The following is an 11398-nucleotide window of genomic DNA, read 5'->3' as shown; positions in this document are numbered from 1 at the left end:
TTGTGGTGGTCAATAAAGAATATTTGTATGATATTTATTGTATGTACTAGCTCATTCTGCAAAGCTATGTCGATTACATTAACCGTTGAAGAGTCCATTGGCCCGCACGAAGCGGTTCGCTAATATATTTCCTTATGCGGACTGCTGCATATATCACGTCATAAGCTGAATAACTTTGATACATGAGATTTCATTAGAATTCATTTTTACGCGCAGCGCAACCATCACAAAATTTTGTCCGTAGCAGGTTTAGTTTTATTTACTTACTAAAATAGCGTTGAAAAAGCATGATCTCAATTTTGCGTGTTAGTTAGGTACCTATTCTTTGACTTAAGCTGTAACTCAATCTGCAACTTAAATACTTACCTTCCGCAAACCACAGTTTGTACGAGTCTCAAGATCTGTTTTAATCTAGATTAAGAGATGCCGCGGCACCGCATCCGCCATCTTTAAATTTAATCTGATCAGAAATTAAAGCGGAAACCCCATCAATGCATTCATAGAGTTCAATTCGAATGCCTTCGCGTCGGATCGGAATCCCGCGCACCATTAGCGATCCGTTTTTGAATTCCAATAGAGGTGCGGAATTATTGCGAAATTTTTCCCCTACTGGCATTCTATTATCCGATATTGCGGATTCACGCTGGGTATCTCTATTAAGGACGCGGAACGCGAGGCATCTGAGGTGTTGGACATCGGCTAGCGAGCCTATGTGTGCCAGAGTGCATGACGTTTTACTATATCTTTAAACGAGTAACTCTTGCATAGATAACTATTTATTTATTTTAGGGATCTCGGAAAGAACTAATGTGGCGGCTTTCGGGGGCGAACTGTTGATAGCTTGGGTTTATCTCTGAGAAATTGCATGTTTTCGAGTTAGACATGTTTTTTTAGCGTACATTAGTTAAATTTCACGTTGCAATAAGATTGATAATTTTATTTCAAAACAGTTTGCACTTATGAAGCATTTTGTTGCTCGAGCGAGCGTACGTTACAAGTAATAGGCATGCAAAAACAAATTATGAGCAAATTAACAAAACAAATAATTAAAGTTTATTTTTTTTTTTTTTTTTTTTTTATTATGGACAATATATATTTTTTACAGTTATTATGTAATATTCATTCGACTAAATAAGGTATATTATGTACAATAAAATTAAATAAACTAAAATTATATTAAATCTAAAAATGGACCCTGCGGCATTTACGATGCTGGCAGCATTTCCCCGCTGGATCGCAAGACTGATGCGTTGAGCGAGGAAACTGCCAGCTCTTCGGTCTCCTGTGGTATCTCTGAGTCTCTTCGATAGAAAAAGTTTAAATTATAATAAGTGTTTTGTAACTAGTTTTTATTTAAGTTTTATTTAATCGTACCTTTATTATTATTTCAAGTAGGTATGAAAAAATCCAAGTAATAGCTACTTATTCATTTCTTTACCAGTGCAGATACAAATTGATCCGCAACTCCGCAACTTTTAAAATATTCCCTATTGGTTTTTTTTCCTACAGATTAAATATAATTTTCAATGTATGCGATACAATACAAAAGTGACAGCACATTTATAAATGTCTATCTATGAGATGTCAAATAAATGTCTAAAAATCTTTAAAAACCACCGTATCAAGAGACAGCGATAACACCGCAATGTCCGATACACTGATTTGACGATAAAACTTTGAGGGTCAATAAATTAAATCAGTGTTTTTCAACGTATCGTTTTTACGGTCGCGCCCCCTGGAGCCTAGAATCCAACTGACGTCGCCTATCATGCTACAAATATCAAAAATTTTGCTATACATTGCTTCTTCGAATAAACTTGAAAGTGTAATAAAAAAAATAAAAAAAGTTTATTATTTTTAAAAGTCGCTGAACTAATGTTGTTCAGTTTGAGGAGTATGATCTATGTTTTGATTATTTGCCCGTGTTATAGGCCACACCCGGTATAATACCCTAAGTGCAGTCCGAGTAATTGCTACAGTTAGTCAGTTTGATTGTACATATCGTCGCTTCGGAGGTAAAGATACTAAAGCGACACTTTGGGCCAAATTGAGTTATATATACCACCGGAATCAGCGAATTTTTCTGCATCGATCTATCTGGGTTTCGGGACGATCAGAGGACTTTTTTGGCGCTTTAGTCCCTGAAAAATCAGTGAAATTTGGGACACTTATTACTAATCCGACGCTTAAATTGATTATTTTCTCTTTAGTGCTTTTACCTGTTTTAGTTTCTACACGTTTATATTGTTAAGTCATTTGTAATTCTTCACCTTTAAATACATTTGGCGTTTTAGTACTCTGTGCATATCAAGAAATATGATTCTTCGTCGCTTTAGTAAATTGTTCCAGTCTATTCTGAAGTTTTGGATGCGTTTAGTATTTTGGTTAAACTGATAAGAATATATTTAAGTCGTTTGAGTATTTAGTACAAAACAGTTAACAGAATCTGTGGTGTATTAAGTACAGTACAGTACAGTACAGTAAGTCAATAATCTGTCATTTTATTGTCAAAAAAGAAGTGTTTAGGTATTTTTCTTTTACGAAAAATCAATTATATTGGCGAGTTAGTAAAAGTAGCCACGATATTTTCATACGAATTGTAGATATCATGCCAAAGTAATCTGGACTTTAATCTTCTATTCATCTAGAGACATCTAGCTATTCTAAACGTCCAGGCTTTACTATATAAAAACAAATCTGCTGTGATCTCATTTGAAATAAAACATGAGATAACATGCAACTTAAGTACTATATTTAAAAAAAACAGACAGACAAGCAACTGTACGATGGTTCTTGAGGCTACGTAGCCTGTTCCTGATCAGCGGACTGTCACCGAAGTCTTCGGGCCCGGCGCTCCACCGAATCCAATGCGGCTAACTGATACTTGGCGGAACCGTCCCAAAGGCGACAGAAGTATTCCATACAGGACCTTACCTGCGTTTTGTAAAGAGTAAAAAGCTGCTCAAGTGTGAAATACCGTTTCACCTTATATAGGACACTAAGTTTTTTAGCAGCCGTTTTCGCTCTGGACTCAATAGCCGCCCGAAGTTGAGACTAGATTGAAGGTCTAACCCAAGAACCTCAAGATGGTCTTTAGTTGGTAAGGATACCCTCCTATGGACTGTAGGAGCCAAAGTGAACGGTCTCCGCTTAGCGGTAAACAGACACGCCAGTGTCTTGGCAGCACTGAACTGGACCGAGTTGGCCGAGCCCCAATCGGACATGGCCTCCGATGTCGAATTCGTCCGCTGTACCATAACCTCCCTGAGTGCCCGATCTTATCATCGCTGGCCTGGGCCGTTAGAAAGGTACCTCTCTGCAATTGTGCGTCATCTGCGTACCCAAAGACATCAGGTATGAGCAAATCGTGAATGTGCAGCAATAATAGGGTTGCAGATAGGACCGATCCCTGAGGCACCCCGGCATTGATTGCCATGAGATCAGATGAGCATCCGTCAATGATGACTCGAATAGATCGGTTCCGCAGGAAATCAGAGATCCATGAGCATAGGACAGGAGGAATCCTGCTAAGAAGGCCTCTGTGCCAGACACTATCGGATGCCTTGGAAGAGAGACACAGCAAGAGCTTCGCCATGCTTCTCAACAGGTTCACCCCAAATGTGAGTAGCATATACCAGAAGGTCCCCAGTGGACCGATTTCAGCGGAACCCGTATTGGCGGTCATTGAGGAGATCTTACCTTCTAGATATACCAACCAGGAACTTAGCATTCAATACACGCTCCATTACCTTACGTAGTATGGAGGTGATTGCGATAGGCCGATAGTTCGACGGGTCGGCACGACTGCCCTTTTTGGGTAGGTACTGGCTGCACATTAGCAATCTTCCACGATACCGGGACCTGCCTCATCTTGAGGGAGAGTGTGAACAGGCGTGTCAAAACCGGACACAGTTCCGGAGCACAGGTCTTTAAAACAATTCCAGGTATAGTTTATTACTAGTTTTATTCACGTCCAGAGAACGCAGCGTTCTTGAAACCTCCATTTGGTGTATTTCAACCTCCTGCTTAAACGTATCACAGTGAGGAATGGAGGGAGGCACTGCACTACCATCATCAAGACGCAAATTTTCCGCAAACAGAGAGACAAACAGGTTTGCCCTCTCCGCTGCAGTGTGAGCTAGCGACTTATCCGACTTCAGCAGTGGTGGCAGTCACGGACGACAGAAATTGGACTCCACCGATTTGGCTAAGGACGAAAACGCTTATGAAATGTATTTTCTTTATTTCTTTTCTTTTTCTTTACTCACTCTCAGAGGGGTAGAAAGCAAATTTGGTACCGATACAACCAACATGGAGGAATCGCGCTTTCCGTATGACCTTTTTGCAGGACATGGCAGCTTTGTTGAAGAGCTGTTTCTTAACGTGCACATCCTGTCCGGAGCTTTGCGACATCGAGCAGCCCATAGTCAGTAAGCAAGTAGACTGCTTAATAGCTTCAGCTTGAGCGCACTCAGCGTTAAACCATGGGCGAGATTTGCCACCAGTGGATACGTCAGTGAAAGGAATGAAATATTCCATACTCTGATGCAACACATCGGTAACAGCTTCTGCGCAGCTCGACGAATCGTCACTGGGAAAGCAAGTTTTCTGCCATGGATAGGAAGCAAAGAAATGACGCATCTCATCCCAATCTGCTTACTTGTATCGCCATACTTGCCGAGTACCGATTGAGCAATCGGGAAGAGTGCGACACAAATTTCACCAGACAATGGTAAGAAGTACCCAGAGGGAAAGACACCGACACATTGTACCTGTCTGGATCAGTCGTCAGGAGAAGGTCCAAGCAATTAGGCCTGTGCAAGGCAACATCCGGTATGAGAGTCGGCTGTTTAACCAGCTGGGTGAGATCTAGCGAAAGCGCAAACTTGCGCGCTTCTCTTCCTGCATGGTCCGTGACTCTGACTTGATACGGGAACAACCAGTCCTCGCAGTGAGCATTAAAGTCCCCCAACAAAACCAACTACGCACGCGGATACCGTTGCTGAACCACACGCCGTGCTGTAACACTGAGGTGATCAAAGACCCTGATCGTTTCCAAGTCACCGCTGCGCGACCGATATATAGATTAGAGCGTAAACCGTTTGTTCAACACCAGTGTCCATCAGTAGCCAAAGAATGGAAAAGCTAGGATTCTCAAGGTTGTGGAGACGCTGAGTACAGATGTCATCACGAACGTACCGTACAAGCAGACCCCAGCACGTGGCTTAAAAGTATGCTCCAGGCTGTACCCTGGGTAGTGTGGGTAGTGCGAGTACGCCGTGTCTAAGGGACATTTTATCTGCGTCTGGGTATCCTGGTCTCCTGATGGCAAGAGATCACCACCGCCCATAAACATCTGCAAACCAGGGGTATTGCAGACGCGTTGCCAACCTAGAGGCCTAAGATGGGATACCTCACGTGCCATTGCAGTAATTTCACCGGTAGAAAAGAAGAAGGAGATGAGAAAGACAAAAGTGAATAAGTTAGAAAAGACGGTAGTTGAACAGACACAGTGCTGCTAACCCAGCAGCACACGAAAGTGATCCACAACACAAGGAGCCCGGTCTGGTGACTGCGGGGATGCCCGAACCCCCCCAAAGACGGCTTTCGGGTCCTCTCTCCGGTCGCCAACCTCTTCGGGATTTTTCGCAAGTTAGCGGGGCAGCCTTTCAAAGTTGGCGAAACCTCTACTTGGGCTTCCTACTAACTGCGGTCGACCAGCGGAGCACCGTGCTTCGGATTCCGCTACCCTCCACGAACAGGCACCCGGTGCAGCAAACTGACGGTACCGAAACCGGCTTGCACGCAAGTCCCTGCCCAGACCCGTCCCTCCACATGGCTACTCCTAACTTTATGCTGGAACACGGCCAAGACCGTTTTGCAGCATAACTTAGTTAGGTGGGTGGTGACAAACCGCTGCCGAAGCCTACCACCAGGAATGAGGTTGTTCATTTGGCGCTACCTAGGGGACACGTAGGGGTAACTAGAGCTATTAGCCCACGGACGCGAACAACTCTATCCCCCAATAGTTGACGATAGGCAGATAACACGATAACAAGAACCAATGTCAAATAAAACTTAAAAGTTTCTACGATTTCCTGTGTTTCCTTTGAATTTACTCGTAGTAATATTGACTAAAGTCGAAGTTCGTGTCGTGCGGTCCCTCTGACAATTATACTATTTAATACGAGAGCGAGAGGGACGGTACAATACGAACTTCGAGTTTCGAGTTTCGTATTAGCCCTGCAGACGGTCCATTAGTGATCATTCGTTAAAGGAATCTGAAAATTAGTATTTTGTATTTCAAATCATTTAACTTGCAAGTATATTAAGTATTTGTAATGTTTTATGATTATCATTTAAGGATTATGCAGTTGTAAAATAGCTTGATTATTGGTGAATAAGCATTAAACACAGTTTGATAAGAAATTGTTTAACGCCATTAAGTAAATTGAAGATAAAAAAACTTGAATAAATATCCCGTTAGTCATCTGAAATTATGATATATTAAACCAATTCTTGCGTTTAGTCCTTTTACCTTATTGCGTTGTCTCAAAAAGTTGAAGACGAATGACTAAAGCGCCACCTATCTCCTGAACTATTGTACTTAGGACAAAATTATACATTTCAGTTCATAGTATGCTGAATTGACTTTCATACAGTCTTAGAAATTCTAGAATGTGTTCACAAAGAAACGAGTTATGAATTTTTTTCGTCAAAAAAAAACTTTAAATCGCTCTCCTGTAAAGTTGGCCAAATGTCGCTTTAGTATCTTTACCTCCGAAGCGACGATATATTGAATAATATTTTTCATCGTATTTTGCTTAATTATCTCAAATCATAAAAACTCCATCGTGGTTTTCATTAAAGTTGCATTAAAAACAGTGTGCAAAATTATATGAATCTAAGTCCAGCTGTTATGATTTCAAGATTCTGTTCCTATTCCGTAGGAATGGCATCTGGATAAAAGACGCATACTTATGTGTTATTCCCAGCTTTTTTAGCATCCGTCTAGCTCTTTTAGCTTGAGGCAGCAACAAACATACACACACATACACACACAAAAAAAAACATACTCACAAAGTTATGCGTTTGTAAATATTAGGAAGTTGACACACCTAACATAATAAGTGACATAATAAAGAGATAATATTAGTTTTTTTATGACGTAAATAAAAAAATAAATAATAACGTGTCATTACTCCAACGAGCGCGAGAGCAAACGAAGCGTCTCCGTATCGGTCTGCTTATTCCAGGAAAGTCGTTAGCTCATAATGTAAATTGATTTTATCAGTAAAATCAAAACGTTTAAATCATATACTTGTAACAAGCGGAGTGTTATCTTTAAATCTGAGTACAAACAGAAAGACGATATCTAGATAGGTCTTAGGTCATAGCCCTGAGCTATCTGACCTAAGGTTACCGCTTCATTTGAGTTTAACTTTGGTTACCTCGGATGATTTAACGGTATAAAATTAATAGACATTTTGGATTAAATTACTTATTTTCAATCGAGAGAAGGATCGATTACCTACACTGTAATTATTTTAAACCAGGTGGCGTTTTTTTAAAACTCGCTCTTACTGTGGCCAGTCTAAAAGTATACAAATACTGACACGGCTAAACCAATTTTGATGAAACATGTCTTAAAACCATCGCTGGAAAGTCCGCTTTCAAGTAAAAAAACCGTATTCAAATCGGTTCACCCGTTTAAGAGCTACGATGCCACAGACACACACACACACACACACACACACAGAGACACACATAGCGTTCAAACTCATAACACCCCTCTCTTTGCGTCGGGGGTTAAAAATATAAAAGACAGTTAGAAAGGTTTTTAATTTAATAATTTACGCCTTGTATATATCTACTACCTACATCATGTTGACAATGAGGAGATGAGAGAGTAAGTTCCTGATTAAAGTACAGTGGAGAGTAAATTGTTTCTGATTAAAGACAAGTTTATTGCATAAATTTCAAGGTACAAACAACTAACAAATTCATTAAACATAGTAACGCTTAAACTGGTGCAGTTAACACTCCACAACTCTCGTAGTTTAGTAACTCGTACGAGCACTAAACTCGAGTCGCTGGCATAGTCGATAGCGTTAATTATATCGTCTGGCGCACCTTCGAGTAGCAGCGTGTTTGGTTAAATGAGTTTGTTTTTAGGGTTCTGTAACTCAATACGAAAAGTAAGGTAAGGTTTAAGTAGCAAGTAAGTAATACTTAGTACCTGGGCGACCGAGCTTTGCTCGGGCTAAAACTCGATAATAAACGTTTTCCCCGAGATAAGACCAAGTTAGATCGATTTGTCATCCCCGAAAACCCCCACGTATCAAATTTCGTTGAATCGTTGGAGCCGTTTCCGAGATTCTGATTATAAATATATATAAACAAGAATTGCTCGTTTAAAGATATTAGATTGTCTGTCATATTCACTTAACTCTTGAATTAGTAAAAACATTCTATTAACATTGTTTTGTCTGTGAAACAAACAGGAAGTAAGAAAAATATATGAATTTTGGTTGGTAGTCCCTCGGGGGTAAAGAAAAGAAAATAGGTTTGGAAGGAGAGTGCATTTAGACTGATTAGTGAATTTGATCAATAAAATAACTGATTATTGACGAATTAAACCAAATATATACCTGAATGATATCTCTATATTCGAGTCAGTCTATTTTATTTTCGTTAAATTTTTTTGATTCAATAGTTTTAATTTTAAAAAATTAAAATGGAATGTCTGCCGAATGCAAACGCAAAGATGGGAGCATTAACTACATGGTGGGTACCGCTGGGCGTCCACCGACGACAAGACAGGCCAAAGCGGATAATAATATTATGGCGAGATGAACTGGACGCGAAACTGAACGAGTGCCCGGATGTAGCTCTGGATAGAGAGATGTGGAAGTCAAGAGGCCCAGCATAGAAAAGAAGTACAAGTATACAAAAGATACTTAAAATACGCTTTAAGGCTACAAAAAATACTTTTACGTCTATGAATATCTATTGTGACTTTCCCAATATGCCCTAGGCCCGTATCAACGTGACAAAAAGTATATTTCCAGCAGTAAGACGTAGTCATATATAAGCCAGAGAGAGAGAGAGAGAGAAGTCTGCCACTAAATCTCAGATTACACAGTATATTCACAAGATTAAACCAATAAAATTTAATTCAAATTTTATCAAAATCCACGCGTAACACCGAGTAATGGCGGCTTTAAGATTCACGTCACACCTCTCGAAGAATTTCAATTTAAATCCCCCTATTTAATCAATTACGAATAAAAATCTCTAGTCACCGTGGGTTGCATGGCAATGCGTCGGTCATTAAATCACTCTGCGCCGCAAATTCTATTTAAAAAAGTCATCCGTTATCCAGCCCCACCTGAGCCGTGGATTGGGTGGCCAAAATTTGCGCGCGCGGCCTTGAGACGGATGGTCACGGGATCGATTAGCTAGTGGGATGATCTTGAAAGTTAAGCAGAGTTGAATCTGGTCAGGTTTTGGATGGGTGACCGCTGCTAATTATTAGCTGTACGGTATGAATTACCATAATATCTTGAATATTAATTATGATTGGTTATTTGGAGTCTTTTTGTGTTTTTTATTTCAACTCCAAATTTGTTACTTTTACGGGTATCCCGTGAAAGGTGATTTGTATTTTCGATTGAATATTAATATTAATACGAAATAAGTTTCTGTTAAAAACTTCTTTGCTGACTGTACCTACTAACAAACATAATCACTCACTCACAAACTTTCGCATTTGTAATATAAATATGATAGGATAGCCACCCACGATGATGATGATGATGATAATATTCAAAAAGATGACATAAAGAAAAACTGATAATGCCAAGCCACTTGTTTTCCAAAAGAAACAAAATATTTTCGAATCGCTGTTTGCGTTAATATTGCTTTACTTTACCAGGATGTCAACCTCAACATAATATTTCAAGTTTAAGAAAGCATGTTGAATGAAAAATTTTTCTTCATTTTGATGACGAGGCAAAATTTCAGACTTCATTGTCCCCCTAGCACTTTTGTTTCTCCACGCATCGGAGTTTTCTAAAGAATTTTGAAGCGAATTCAGGTTTTTGTTTCACATTTAGAGCGAATGTAAATTATTTAATTACACTGAATGTACTGCACTAGACGTTATTACAAATTATAATTTAATTATCCTCCTTAATAAATTTCCGCAAATTTTCGAAACTCGCAAGGGATTCAAAATCTACAGGATACTTCCCGTGATCTTAGAATCTTGAAATTTGATACAAAGCAACGTCTTATAGCGCAGATAAAGGAAAAATTGCGAAAACCGTAAATTTTTAGTTACATCATAATAATAAAAATATTTATACGAAACCCTCGATGCGCGAGTCCGACTAATTTTTTTAAATCTCAGACTTCGTTAAGGAAAAGTTCTTGTCAAAAACAAATAAAATTTGTGGAAAGTTATTTCTCACAGACGTATGTAAAGACATGGGCTGCCCGAATTACAAATTAAAACCTTCATTTGAGCCACTCTACATATGTGTGTAAATTCGTTCGTCATGTAGCTCATATACTATGTACCTCCGAACATGTTCGCTTAATGTAAAGCGCATAAATTATTCATTTTAACGAGATTTATATCGGCTAATTCAAGTAATTAAACGTAATTTTATTACGAGCGTGTAACAAGGTGGCTCATACAAACATGAATGGAAAGTTATTTTCTATGAAACCTATTTCATACTACTCGTACTTTTTAGTCACGATATATGAAGAGAATGAACAAAATCAATAAATACGGGTGTTTTAAATGCAATATAAGTGAAAAATAATCTTATGCTTAGAACGCCATAATGAACGACAACTCACCATTTGTGTTCATCTTCTTCTGCTTCATTCAGTGTCTCTTCAATCCTTAAGGTTGGCCATTAGCTTTTTGTACTCGTCTCTATCAGCAGCCAGCCGGTTCGACGGAAGCGATGCCGGTCTACTCTCGGATGTTCCGCAGCCACGTTTTTTTCCTTCGCCCAGCGCGTCTCTTTCCGTCCACTTTGCCCATCATTATCAACTGCAGCAGCATGTATCTGTCGTTGGACGTGTCCAAGATACTCTATCTTGCGTCTTTTGATAGATGGCATCAGTTCCCGAGACACATAAACGCGCTGAAGCACGGTTTCGTTTCTGAACTTTTGTGTCAAGCTACTGGGCAATATGCGCTGGCAACACCACATCTCAAATGCCTGCAAACGGCTTGTATCCTCTTTTAAGGTCCATGTTTCGCGTTAGGCCAGATTATGCTCACCGGTTGCCCGCAATTGCCACGATCTCGTCAGATTATAGCTGTAAAAAAACTCAAGTCCCTTTTGATAGTGTGTATGGCAGCCGGCGTCGGATC

General features: G+C 39.7%; 1 long non-coding RNA gene across 1 annotated transcript in view; it reads left to right on the top strand.

The window, feature by feature from the left end:
- The window catches only part of LOC141430720 (uncharacterized), a 264703-nt gene that overhangs the window by 48885 nt on the left and 204420 nt on the right, over positions 1 to 11398 (top strand). The window lies entirely within an intron of this gene.

Source organism: Choristoneura fumiferana, chromosome 8, assembly GCF_025370935.1.
Source record: "Choristoneura fumiferana chromosome 8, NRCan_CFum_1, whole genome shotgun sequence".
Classification (NCBI taxonomy): domain Eukaryota; kingdom Metazoa; phylum Arthropoda; class Insecta; order Lepidoptera; family Tortricidae; genus Choristoneura; species Choristoneura fumiferana.
This window is presented reverse-complemented; position numbering and strand designations above follow the sequence as displayed.